Source organism: Chlamydotis macqueenii, chromosome 3 (assembly GCF_036417535.1).
Source record: "Chlamydotis macqueenii isolate bChlMac1 chromosome 3, bChlMac1.mat, whole genome shotgun sequence".
NCBI lineage: Eukaryota > Metazoa > Chordata > Aves > Otidiformes > Otididae > Chlamydotis > Chlamydotis macqueenii.
In genome coordinates, this window is record NC_141558.1 from 77619321 (window position 1) to 77633337 (window position 14017).

The 14017-nt window shown below is 43.6% G+C and overlaps 1 protein-coding gene across 5 annotated transcripts in view; it reads left to right on the forward strand.

Annotated features, from left to right (window-relative positions):
* The first annotated feature begins 13509 nt into the window (after positions 1-13509).
* The window catches only part of PACC1 (proton activated chloride channel 1), a 101996-nt gene continuing 101488 nt past the window's right edge, over positions 13510-14017 (forward strand). For 4 of the 5 annotated variants that reach the window (XM_086744880.1, XM_086744881.1, XM_086744882.1 and 1 more), the window contains exon 1: positions 13511-13636. The gene's annotated coding sequence lies outside the window, so the exon portion shown is untranslated. Of the gene's footprint in view, positions 13637-14017 lie in introns of all 5 variants that reach the window. The other variant, XM_086744889.1, reaches the window with a different exon arrangement.

Here is a 14017-nt window from a genome sequence, read left to right on the forward strand (position 1 = left end):
TGTCACTGCACCCACCCAGGGTCCCCTCGTGGCTGTCAGTCCAGTGGGGAATGCCACTCCCTGTGGGGTAGGGTCCACCTTTTGTCCAGCGACTCTTGGAAGCAAAATGGTTACAGAGAGAAAAGCTTTGTCCAGGATGCCCCTTGTCCAGGGGCATGTTCTCACCGCGAGGCTGCAAAGCCAGGCGCCATCCGGTTCACTGTCTAACTGGCTCGTAATTTCCTAATAGGACAGCTTGAGCAGGAGTTGTCAAGAGTAAGATTCTCCAAAAAGCAGGGCTGATCAGTTTGTGGTTAGATCATTTCTCCACAGAAAGAAGGCGCATGAGCTTCATCACTCTCAGCCGGAGGTGAGAACCCAACTCCGGTTTTTCTATCCAGATCAAGTGGTCTCACTGATGGAGTTTTATTAAAAGACCAGCTCAATCTCTGAGCAGTGTTTTGCATAGTCTAAGTTTAGAAGGGGAGTTGGGGCCATGAATGTCCCAATCACAGTGATGCCTACCTCTGCATGGCAGGTTAGATGGTAAGTGGGAGAGATGGGGACATTCATTTTCAACATGCCCAGCTTCCTTCTGCAGAGCTGGGCTTTAGTCCTTCTATACTGGCAATAATGATGAAGGAGGCAGATGAGGACAGTGCTGCTCACTGGACTGGGAATCAGGAAATGAAAGGGCTCCTTACTCACTGTCTTGATTTCGGATAACCTGATGGGCTTCCTTTGGTTCTGTTTCTCAGTCTATTGAAACAGATAATGCTATTTTACCTTCTAGGATGAAGTATCTGAGATTCCCAAATGGAAATCACTGATACAGCTGGTGTATTTTATTTTTATATCTGATTTTAATTAGCACTCTAATGTGTCATCAGACCTGGGCTTTTCGTTGCTGGATGCTCTCTAGATGCATTATTATCTGTCCTCACTAATCAATGTGTGTGTTGCAGTAGTATTTAGCAGCCTCAACAAGGATTCTGGGTGTATTTTTCTTATATGCAAGAATTTTATGTTGAGCTCTAAAAACGATGACAATCTTTCAACTGTCAAACAGAAGTCCAGATTCAGCACATCTGAACAGGCCCTCACAAAAAGCTTTGCCGAACTTAAGACTTGCTGTTAACTAAGAGCTGAAATAGTCTCTAGAATTTTTTTTTTTAAGTTATTCATGTGGGATTATATTTATTCTAACTCATTTGCAATGAGAACACCTGACAAAGTATAATACTGTGGTCTTCTGTCAAGGTCATTACTTTGGCAGTTTTCTTAAAAGTATGGGCTGATCAATTAATTTGTTACAGACCTTTGAAGTATAGTAATTACTATTATTTGGTGGGTCTTTTTTTACAGGTGATTTGAGCTTTGTGCGAAAGTGTATTTTTCTAATACAACAAAGGTTTAGAATTTGAGTAGATGCTGAATTATTAGGAGAAACAAAAACCTAAGAACTTTAAAGAGGCATAGAGCACAAAAGCAATGTCTGACATAGAGAAAAAAAGCAGAGTGTTTTTTCCACCTGTTACACTAAATCCTGCATTATTAGTGGCCTTCAGAGCAGTGCTTAGTTAGGAAAAAATAAGTTACACTGTATCTTATAACCATCTCTAAGGTAAATTGTCTTTTTATTATTCTTTTTCACTTCAATTCTAATGTTTGGGATGTATCAAATCACGTAAGCCTACTTTTTCAGAAAGTTATTTAGAGGTAAACATTTCCTGCACTAAACTAGGAATGCACAGGATTAATATCTGGCCATTCGCACGCACCGTCCCACACGCCCAGATGAACTCCCGTGCATTTGAGGCCACAGGCTTTGCCGGCTGAAGCGTTCTTGGAAGCCTTCCACTCTGAAGTGAGTCTCCCTGCAGCAGTGGGAATAGCTAATGTGTGTCGTGAGCAAGCAATGATGACTGGGAAGAAAAGCATTTTCTGGGAGTTTAACGATCAGTTGGAAGAGTTTTCATCCCTGTATCTGTGCTCAGCTTGTCATTTACTGACAGGAAAAGCCTTTCCCATCAGGCATTTTTTTAACGAAAATGTAAAATAGAACGAAGAAAAAAGGACCCATTCTGCTTTACTAGTAAAAATGAAACTCCAAATGCAGCAAATGAGAAATGGTAGCAAAAGCAGAAATAAGACTGGACCCAAGGTCCTGTCCTGGGGACTACAAGGACCAGAACTGGGAGGTAGGAGACTTGTTATATATACAGAGATTTTGCAAGCTAAAGAAAAGGAGGAGAGAAGCAAGAAACTTCATCAGGGCAGCTGCAGGTTAAAAAGACTTTTTGGTTGGTTGGTACTAATCAGTTTTGTACACATTGCTATCTGGTATTAACGGGTTATTTTATCCCACGTTCTACAGAACCATCTCAGGCACCTTACAGCATATGAGCAAATGTAAGAGTAAGGCAGACTTAGAAATACGATGGAGTTATTAAACTAATCTAAAGAAACAAGATGAAGTGGATGGTTTTCCAAGTTATATATTCTTTTAAACTAGGAAACCTATGTCTTATAACTTCCCTATACTTTTTCGTCACTGCTTCCTGGGACTATTCAAATTATAATTTGTACAAGCAGATGTAAGAAGATCTTGCTTATGCTTTGGCTTCCAGGACCAGGAAACTCAGAGAAAATCCTGTCGAATAGAGGAGATCAGCAAGGTGAAGCAGAATACTAGTTAGTGCATAAGAGGGCATCTTAGTGGTTGTTACTGGAGAGAGAAAACTGTCCTGTGCAAGAAATCTCTAGCAGGTACAGATAGAGCTAGTTAGAGCAGGCACTTTCATATTGTCAGGATGTACCAAGACATTTAAGAACCAATGTGGGAGTTTCTCCTTTGATGCCACTCCTGTCAAGTTCAATGAAAGGTCAGCCCCAATTAATTTTGCAGTGTTGCACCCATAATGAGAGAGGACTGCTTCTCCAGCATTGCTGGCTATCATTTCAAGAGTCTGCTTGCTTTTACAGATAAACATGGAAGGATTTTTAGTGATACTTCACACATGGACACACACAATACTTTAAAACTGTATGGATCCACTTAACTGAAGACACTATTCTCCCCTTCTATACAGAAAACAGATTGTGATATGCAATCAGCCATCAGTCAGCATGAGAGAGAAAGTAAAGGTATAAAAATAAAATACTCCTGTAAAGGTCTGTTAGGAGTATTCAGCAGATTTCACTGTGACTTCATGGTGTTCTGTACAGGAATTCAATACTGTATTGCTCCACATTAAGGGAGCGATTTACCATTTTTAAAGGCTGTTTCCCATAAAGGGAAGGTGTACTTCAAGTCTATTTAAATTTATCATTTTTTCCCATAAATTAAAGCTGATCAAAGTAAAACTTGCTTTACCATCCCATTTTAGACAGACAGATGCCTGTAATGTTTCAGAGGGGAAAGTAGTTTCCTTGCTAATGCAGAAGTATTTCTTGCCCTTCCATAAGCCAAGATGTTCCACATTGTATCAGAAAAATTGTGAAATGTTTAGTTAAATCTACTTCCAAATCCACTACTGTGTTGTGGCACAGGTATCAGGCCTAGCCTGGCACTCCATTGTTAATTTATAGCTGTGCCCAGCGTTTCAGAAGGAGGTTAGCTTGAGTTGGGATTGCAGGATCAGTCCTACGACGTGTTTGGAAACCATAAATTAGGCTCAATGCTATGCTTCCTGGCTTTAGCAAGGCTGCATCTGTTAGTACCATTTATACATTATTTCACTTTAATCAGTCAGATAAATCATCAGCTTCGTGGCTGGAGCAGGAGCTACAGATACGACAGAGTACCCAAAACAAGCCATGAACTCCCCCCAGATGCAAATTGGCATAAGTGCTTTCATTTCATCACCCGAGGATTTAGCTTGGGATGGTTTAGCTTGATATTTTTTTGTTGATGATTTGTTTTGTGTTAAAAGCATCTGTACCAAGCACAGAGAATATCTAACCTAGCAGGCAACATTTAAATTTGGCGGGTCTTTTTTTACAGGTGATTTGAGCTTTGTGCGAAAGTGAGTGTTTAGGCTCCAAAGTTTTCTTAACAATTTCCTTACTGGTCTGTACAATCTCTTGAACTCAGGCTGTAAATGAGCCATGGGTTAGGCTGAGAGTGCTTGTGGTGAAAAAAGGCTCTCGCAGCAAGTGCAACGTGCACACTGTTTTCTTTGCAGAGCCTGGGCGCTAAACACATACTCGGTTTGGTTTATGATTATTACGGGTCATTATAATTTTTATTTAAAATAATAATAAATAATAAAATATAATATAATTCATTTTTCCATGAATGCTCTATATCCTTTAGATATCCATGCATATGTCTAAGTATTTGTAGGTTTTATCACCAACTTGAATGTATGTTTAAACACTATCCTTTTCCCCTTTTTTTAGCCCATTATACATATTTTTTCAAGAGACGTTGTAAAAGCAGCCCAGCTCCTCGGGAGGTCACAAGCACACTCGTGCAGCTTGTCCCCCGTCATGGGTGTTCCTGCCACAGGGTATTGGTAGGACAGAGCTGTGGGCCTCCTCTCTAAACTCTTTCGTGTAAACTGTGTAATCGGGAAACTTCAGCATCCTTTGGCTTCCTGACATAATCTATTCATTGAATCTTACTTACTTGTGAATGTGTCTGCCCCAAATGGACTGCTTACAAAATCTGGAGGGGTTATAATCACCCTTCTTCTGTTATCTGAGTCCAAGACTCAGTCCCTGTCTCTCATGGCACCTGCTGTGTATCTCCCAGAGCTCAACAGAAGGGTTATTGGGTGAAACACAGGGGACACAAGAAATGAGATGAAATTAGCTAACAGTCATTAACTATTATCATCATGGTGACTGTCAGCACCATGATTGCCTACTGGTATAGTCATCACCTATTTTCCAAATCCCCTCTTTTGTTGATACAAGAGTCTTCGCCTTTAACTCTTGATCTCAGTTCATTTTGGTCCCAATTCTCCTTTCACTTCCCTGTGTGACTTACTGACTCCAGTTTGGCAGCACTTAATTTGCACTAATGAAAAGAGAGTTGAGCTTTGAGTCCTAGTTCTCAAAGACCTTTGGCCTAGCATCCATTTACACTTATGTGATAAGACACCCAAATATCTTGCAAGGCAGGAGGATAAGCATTCTCTTTTGGCTATCCTTCCTTCTACTACGGCATGGATTATTTTAGACTTTACATGCATACCTAATTCTCACTGCAGTCTGCGAGGCCATATTTCCATCGATGTAAGCATTAAACCAGCGACAGGGTTAGAGCAGGCCCTAATTATATTTCAGTTTAATAGGGAAACCGATTATGTCAAGTGGGAGGTCAGCAACATATTTTTGGAGTGCATCTCAAAGTTCACTTCATATGCATCCTTTCCTTTTACTGGAATATTTATAGTTTGTTTCTTTTAAACTGGAAATATCCTTTCTGTGAGTTTCTCCTGAGAGACACTTGGGACAAAGATGGTGTGCAGAACCTCAGCTGCATCTGGCAGCCATCAGCCACTGGAGAATATGGATCCTCCTCTTTTTCTAATCCTCCTGTGATGGATTAGTATGACAATTTTAAAGTGGACAAGCTGTACTAACCTAAAGCAAGCCAATCCCATTCTCCTTTGCAGAAAACCCCCGCCCAGGACTATAAACACCCTGGCACCCAGATCCTGTACGTGCTGCAACCTTTCTGTGCCTGTGCACCTCAAAGTTTTATTTCTGCACAGGTGCTCAAATACCCCTGCTACCTAGCTAGGGGCCGTCCTCAGGACTACATTCCTGATACAAAGTCTTACTCTAGATCCTCCAAGGTACGCATTTCCTGATCATGCCTATCCTACGCAGTAGGAGTGAGTGCCTGTGCAGGGTAGTCATTCCTTTCTTTCAAAGATTGGGTGCCTTTTATGGCACTTGCTTCAAAGAAGTGAGAATAGGGCTCCATTTCTGGGCTAAAAAAATCTAAAAAATGCTTGTGTAAGATCTTCGAGCAGCCCTGGGAGCAAGGACCAGAAATGGAGTCTCCCCTCAAGCCAGCTATCCTCTCTCTATTTTCTGCATGGCCTCAGCAAGGAACACGGAGTGCTTCTCTCCCCATCTGTAGCCTGATAGCTTGGAGAAACGCCCTAGATCAAAAGAAATATGAGATTAAACCTTGTTAGACAACCAGTGGAACTGAACCTGACCGTTACAGATTCCCTATTGAACGCTTAAAGGAAGAAGCACTACCTCATCCTCCCATCAGTGTTTGTAAGGAGGGACACCTTGCTGAACTGAAAGTAAGAAGCCAAAGCAGAGGCAGACATCTCAGGTTTGTGGCTCTCAGGAGAGAGGTGCCTCCCTACAGCCCCCGCACTGGGGAGACTGAGCTGCTCCCTGCACATGTTGGTGGCTGATTTGGGAGCCACTTCAAGGGGCTGAAGTCTTCCAGCTGAGGACAAAGACATGTAAGACAGAGGACCTAGAAGTCAGGTACTGCTGTGACTAGATTTTGGGTAGCTGAGGTTTTATGGGAACTCCGTTGGCTCCTGAGCCTCCTCAATAAGATTACATTTTACAGTAAGGACAGCAGTTATTAACAATGCAGAGAAACCACTTTGTTTTCTCCTGTGATGATCCATGTGCACCTCCAACAGGGACAACGCTCTTTGAGAAAGCAGTCGGAAAATATTTAGACAGGAGAAAGTCTCAACGCCTCTATAACCGTCTAATTTGGACTTGTAATTTGACAGAACTATCTCCTGAACTTTTTAATGAGTGATTTAGCAAAGTTCAGTGCATCTTGTACACAAAAAGCATATTTCCATCCCAAAGTAAGACACTGTTTAGTTTTGAATTTTTTTTTCTGGAAACATTAAACTCATGTTGATAGGAAAATGAAATGAATACGATAAAAAAAATAATTCACCTCTTCTTTGAAACATGCCACCTTATTCTAAAATAGGAATATTCATCCCAGCTGATACTCAAAATGTTAAAGTAAGGATTTCTCTTTCCTACTAGAAAATACAGCCACTCGGGCAGGTAATCACAACATCGCGGTGTTACATTTTGTTAAGTTTTATATTAACTTGTTTTATCAGATACTTTGCGTATCAAATGATGGTAAGTCCCTTAGCATAAACACATCACTGCAATTTTATTACGTGAATGAGCAGTTACTCATTTGTTTTGCCTTTTTTTTTTTTTTACTCTAAACAAGTTAAAGAATTTGGAAATCCTAACCTTGAAAGAGTTTCACACATGCTTAATTTTAATTGTGCACGTAATCCCAGTGAGTCCAGTACTACTCATATGTTTAAATTTAAGCACATACATGGGTGTTAGCAGGACTGGGCTTTAATATAGCACAATATTTAATGCCTAGTTTTTCAGCGTTAAAATTAATACCTTGTTAAATTCAGTTTTCTAAGAAATGTCCCTGCTCCTTGCAGGGGGGCTGGACTAGGTGACCTTTGAATGTCCCCTCCAACCTTAACCATTCTATGATTCTATGTTTCTAAGTCACTATATGAAACAAATTATAAAAATGAATCTAACAAATATTTTAACTGATATATGTATTACAATATAGAATATACATGTATTACAGTATATAACATTTCTAAAAAGTACTCTGACAAGGGAACTGAGACCCAATCTCATGGAAGAAACCCTTTGAAAGTAGGCTACTGAGGGAGGAAAAACTTGGAAAACACTGTTTTCTGTCAGCAACTCCCCTGGTGCAGGAGCTTCCCCTCACGTAGCAGAACAAAGTCTCAGCTTCAGTATTTGTTGACTTTGGTGAGTTTCTTGCACAGCAAATCTCTCTGTGGAGGCATTTAACCTCTCTGCGCTGCCCTGTGGGGAAAACCTAGGAGCCTTCCCCAACCAGCTCTTTCCTTTCCAGCCTGCAGACACGAAACGGATGGGTCACCCCACGCTGAAGCTGCCTGTCTGCTTTCACTCTAACTCAGCCTTTCTCAGCCCCTAATCATGTGCTGGGGAGCCATTGCCATCCCAAACAACAACATTTGCTGTTCATCTCAGAGTTTCCCCAAGTACTTCCTCGCAGAGCTTATGTTCCTGGCAGATCTGCTCACATTTACCATGGTGGTGGTCTGATGGGAACAGCCATGCTCCCAAATCCCTCAGCAGCTGTGGAGGAGCTTGCTTGTGGTCTCCTGGCTGCCCTGCGGTGGGATACGGCAGCAGCCTGTGCTGCTCCGTCCAGACCGAGGGAAGACAATGCGGCCTCATCCGGGTAAGGAATGGGACAAAATTATTTTCCTTGCTGTTGGCATGGGCATGCACTCCTAATTCTGTTTTCAGCTGCTAATTCAGAGTAACACATTATCGATTATCAACAAGATAGCCATTTTTATTATAGAAACATTAGGCCTTGTTACAAGATATATATACTCTGAAAACTCAAAAAACTAGTATTAACTAATTTTTCTCTAATTCAGAAAATCAGCTAAATCTTGATAGATCTGTTTATTTTTATTTGCTTTCTAAAATCATAATGATTTTCAAGACTGAATGGTTGTCTGTGAACATTTTGTTTTGGGAGCTCAGCTAGAAAAACAAGCTAACAACAACAAAACCCAACCAACCACTAAGGGCAAGCAGTACGCGCAAGATTTTATCAGTTACTTCCAGCAAACGCCCCTCGGTGCCTACTTCACTCTGCTATTTTAAGTTAATTCGCAAAGCTTCGGCAAGGAACAAAGGTTAAATACTTGGAATTTGCACAGGTTGTATGTCACCACAGAATGCTAAACAAATGTTACAAATAAATGGTAGTTTCTCCAAGAAGAAAAAAGTCAGAGGGGAGCACGGGGTACAGCTGTGCTGAAAATCATTGTAAGGAGACCATTCCTCTGGAACCAAGTGGGAAAGCATGTGATGGAAAGGCAGAGCATTGCCGAGGTGCTGCTTTCAAGACTGCTTCATTAGGGGACTCCAGGTAGCTATGGAGCTGAGTAGAACTATTTTACAAACATCTCCTGTTATGTATTACTATGAGGAATAACACAATATACACCTGTCGTACAGGAATGTGCTCTCGTGCTACTGGAGAACATTTTAGCAGCTTGAGTTGAGGGCTGAGCTTTGGCAGGTAGGAATATCGGTAATTAAAACCAGTGAAAACAGAGGTAAACACAGTGCCACAGCAAGCTACGGAGGTGGATATTTGCAGTTATAAAACTACAGTCCTGGATGAGCTTAAAGCAAATCAGATTAAATTTAAGACTACTAAATTGTGCTGTGGGAATTTATTTCTGCTGATCGGGCTTGGATTGTTTTGTTTATTTTTGGTTTGGGTTCTGCTGCATGATTTTAGCAACATGTGTTAAACACGTTCATGCTGGTGGTTGTAGTAGCAGTTGCCATTCAAAGCCATCCCCGCACAGCAGGTACATTACTACATCTCCTAATAAGTGAGAGGTGCGCAAACTGAAGGAAACAGAACTGAAGTTTGCCCGCCCATGGTCATGCAGCATGAAAACCATAGCAGAGAAAACAGAAAACCTCCAAGTCTTGACTCTCCTGGCAAATGGGGAGTGTTGTCAACGCAAGGTACCGTGGCAAACCTTTCCTCCTCCAGCCCTCCTCTGCCATGAATAACTTTTTTACCAGTTCTGGTCCTCATCCAGCTCTGAGATTCAGTGACGATAATTCAGCATGCCAAATGCCTGGCCTCAGCAGATTTTCTCATGAAATAAAGAACGGGGTGTGACGTGGAATTTTTTTTCTGAATTCTTTGAATACGTCCCCTGGAAAATGTGCTTTCTGCTTACAGTTCTGCTATCAGCATGTATTTTCTGCATTTGACTCTCTTTCCCACTTGTATTACCCTAGTATTTTATAGGAAAGTTGCTAACTGGTTATTTTCAGTTCCAGGACTCTAGCAAATTGTAGTTAGTTTGTGTTGGTATTTCAAAATCAGATTTCTACCTTCACAGGCTAATCCTAGGAGAAACTAAGTGTCCTCAGCTCTTCTGAAACCAGTTATGTTCTGGGTGAATTACTGAAATAAGGCCTCATTGGAAGAATATCCATATGAAGCTGAGAGACTTCTAAATACAAAATGTCCCAGTTTCATTCAAAAGCTACTTGTAAACTAAAAAGGCAGGGAAAAAATGAACCTATTTCTCAAACTACTTACAAAAATCCTGAGCAGTCAGTCATTTCTAAAAATTCCATGGAACACTTGGAACAAGTAATCACCACTAAGATTTTGTTTTATTTTTATAATTTTTTTTCTTATGGCTCACACATTTTCTAGTTACTTTTTATGTTATTTATTCAGAAAATATACATTGTAATTCTTCCCTGTACCATTATCACTAGCCTGCAGATAGATATTTTTATTACAGAGAAAAGATATCTCATGGTGGTAACAACTCTCAGTTTTGCCTTATCCTTATCAGTTTTCTTCTTGTGTGTTATTCACATACAGGTGGTTCAAAATATTTGTGAGATGACCTCATTTTTTTTTGTTGTTTATTTTGATCTTGTTTTCCTGGCTGAGAGGATGCGTGTCACTTGCATTTTGAAATGAACTCTGGTAAATACAGCCGCTTCTTGAAAAGATCACTGCTCTCATTTGAGCACGACTTTGCCATAAATATGCAAGTGGGAAGAAAACTATGAAGACTTCTTGTGTGAACTACCCACGGGCTCGGTCTTCTCCCGGTTACGGCACAGTGCTGCTTCTGGATCCTTCTTCACAGAGCACACGACCCTCCTCACGGCTGTACATGACACCGAGTGCCAAAGAAGGATAATTGTATTATAAGACTTTTTAATTCCCCAACTTACTTCAGCTGTTATCAGCAGCTGGTTACTTCAGCTAGCTGATATGCCTTGGTGTCTTATAAACATTCGCTCTAGTATTGTGCATTACTCATAGTTGGAAAATCACTTTGACTCCTGTAACATAATTATGTTAATGTCAAATGAGTCACAGGGAAACAGAAAACTTGTATCAGAGCTGCACCTTAGTGCCAGTTTCTGAATGCTCCTGTTGGCACAGTAGAAGTAGGTTAGGGGATTTAGGGGGAAAAACAACTTTCATTTAACGAGTGATGTGAAATTACGATAATGACTCATAAGGAAGCTTGCGTGGCAATCAAATTCAGATTCACGGAAACATAAAATTGGTAAGAGAATAGCCTCCCTGATTATTTATAAGAGTGAGAATGAAAAATACTGAATTTTTAAAGAACTACTTTCCCAGGAAAACTTCACAGGTATCTTTTGCACATAAACAGTTTTTGACATTCATTATTTAGTTCCAACGGCAGTAAATGATTTATTTAAATTGACATCTTAATTAGATTACATTACAGAGTCAATCATCTTCGATGTTTTATCAATTCTGCCTCTTTCTTGGTTAGTTAATTCAAGTGACCATTTAGGAAAAAAAAAAATCTTTAGCTTACTTTTGGATCATAATGTGAAAAGCCAGAAGCTCTTCAACAAGCTAAAAGTTCTTGCAACATATCTTGTCCTAACTTCAAGCAGCCAAAGGGACAGTAAGAGCAGAATTTGTTCCAGAGTTAAAAGATATGGGGACATGCATCTGTAACACACTGGCTGTCTCAGGGCTAAGCTGCGGCATTTTTTTTTCCCCCTAGAATATACACAAGCAAGTCACTCTGGTATTTGCCTACCAGGATTTTACATGCTCAAACATATATCAATATTCCCATATGCCAGCCTGATGCATAAGATACACCATCTGAATGTAAACGGAGGTTTTGGGTTTTTTTTTCAGATGGCTGAAACATCATTCTCAGAACACAAGAGTTTTAGTATTCTGACAGATCCCACTCGGTTATTCAATAAAAAGACTGAAAACTAAACAAAAGGCAAAAGCTGAAATGAAAACCATAACCAGAGAGTTTAAAAGTCAGGAAAAGAATCAGTAGGGCACTGTACCTAAAATATTTGTTGATAAGTAACTATATTTACATTAATGTCCTATTCGAGAAACTTAGGAGACAAGACTTACATTTCTCAGGGAGCTCCATCTCTCTGAGCATTCCCCTTCATCTGCTGACTTCTCATCTCATGCCTTTCCTGACTTTCTCTCTACTTACCCTAGAAACTCGGTTAATAAATTAAATCTCACATGCCCCATAAGAAACCAACTGTTGTTACTAAATTGAGTGTGAATATAAGGTCATGCCATAGGTGACTAAGTACACCCTAGATTTCTCTACGAGCCATGATCTAAATATGCTGCCGCAGCATCATCTCGACCTTATACTGAGTGAGGGGCTTTATTTCAGAGCACACCCCCGATCCGGGGATAACCTGCTACGGACAACACCTGCACTTGGAAGCCCTCAGCTTTCCACCCGGTTAAAATTGCTTGCGTTTGATTATGTCAAACACGTTCGCGTTTAATGTATCGTATCGGTGGAAAGCCTTTGCTGCTTCTGTGCTTCAGGTAGAAATACACAGGGAACACATCAAGACTTCTTCCTTTGTCAATTAGCGTCGTTTTATTAATGATGTGTCTTTGTGGTTCGCGCTACCGACGCCGCCCGTGCGATGCCGCCGGGTCGGGCAGGAGCCGGCACTTCACTTCTCCCCGCACCGGCCACGCAGGGCGGCAGGGGACCCCGGCGGCGGAGCCAGGCCTCGGGGAGCGGCTCTACGGGAAGAATCGGAAGGGTAAGCGGCGACCGGGAGAACCGCTAAATACGAAACCCCAGCAGCGTCCGGCGAGGCCCAGGAGAGACGCGGGAGGACGACCTCCGACAACCCCCCCGCCAGCCCCACGACCTCGGGCCTGATCCCGCAACCGGGGAAAGCGGGGAACCCCTCGGAGGGGTCACATTCACCACCAGCCTGCCTTCCCTCAGGGGGCGACACCCGGGCCACGACGGAAAGGCGGCAGCTGCCACCCGCCCGCGCCCCGCTTCCCTCGGGGCCGGCTCCGCTCCCGGTCCCGGACCCCGCGCGAGCGCTGCGGGCAGGGGTCCGAGCCCCGCGGCAGCACCAGGCGCTGGAGGGGGGCAGACTGCGGTGCCTCCGCGCCCCCCGCCCCCGCCAGCTGCGCCCGTCCATCAGGGCCGCTCGGGGGCGGGGTTGGGGGGGGACGCTGCCCCTTTAAGGCAGCGGAGCCCCGCGCACATTCCAGCCGCCTTTCCCCCCCGCCACCCAGCGCGTCATCGTTCCGGGAAGCGGATGGCGTCATCCCGTCCTGCCGGCGGAGGGGCGGGAACTTGAAACAAAGGAATAAAAATAGAAGCTGAGGGCGGGGACTACGGTGGCCGGCAGGCGTGGCCACGGCCGCGTCGGTGGTGACGGCCCCGATGGGCTCCGTCCCGAGCACCGCCCCGTCTCCCCGCGCCGGGAACGCGCCTGCGCAGCCCCCCGGGCTATTTATAGGCGCTTCCCGCGTTGAGAGGGAAAAAAAAAAAAAAAAAAAAAAGAGAGAGAGAGAGTGATGTAATGCGGGGGCCTGCCGCGTCGTGCGTTGTTGTCGGAGCTGTGCGTACTGCGTCACGTCACGTGCGTGGCGGTGTTTACAGCGGCCGCCGGTGGTTGCCTGGCGACGGGGCCTGGGCCCGGGCTCCCGCCATGGCAGAGGCGGCTTCGCCCTCCCCGGCCGGGGCTCCCCTCGTCCTCCGGCCTCAGGGCTGGGGCCAGGCCGGCAGAGGTGAGGAGTCCGCGCCCCCCGGGAAGGGGGCCGCTCACCGCCCCGGCTGAGAGGCGGGCAGAGAGCCCGGGCCCGGTACAGCCCAGGCTGGGGTGGTGATTTCTGCGGGTAGTCATGCCTCTGAGTCACGGGGGTCAAGAGCTCCGGCTCAATTTATAGCTCTTGAAACAGAGAGAGGCTTCTTTGTGCCGTGCCGTCGGTTTTCCTTTATTTGGCATCGGCAAGGGAGCCTGCGACGTTGCTTAACCTCCCTTTGTGGGCTGCTGTGTGAAGGACTAACTCTCTGAGGGCAAGAGGCAATTCATGGTGCTCTTGTTCCAGTACCGCGCTCTCCCAGTAGAGAAAAGCAATGTGCTACCTGGGGGATAGTTTCTACGCCCG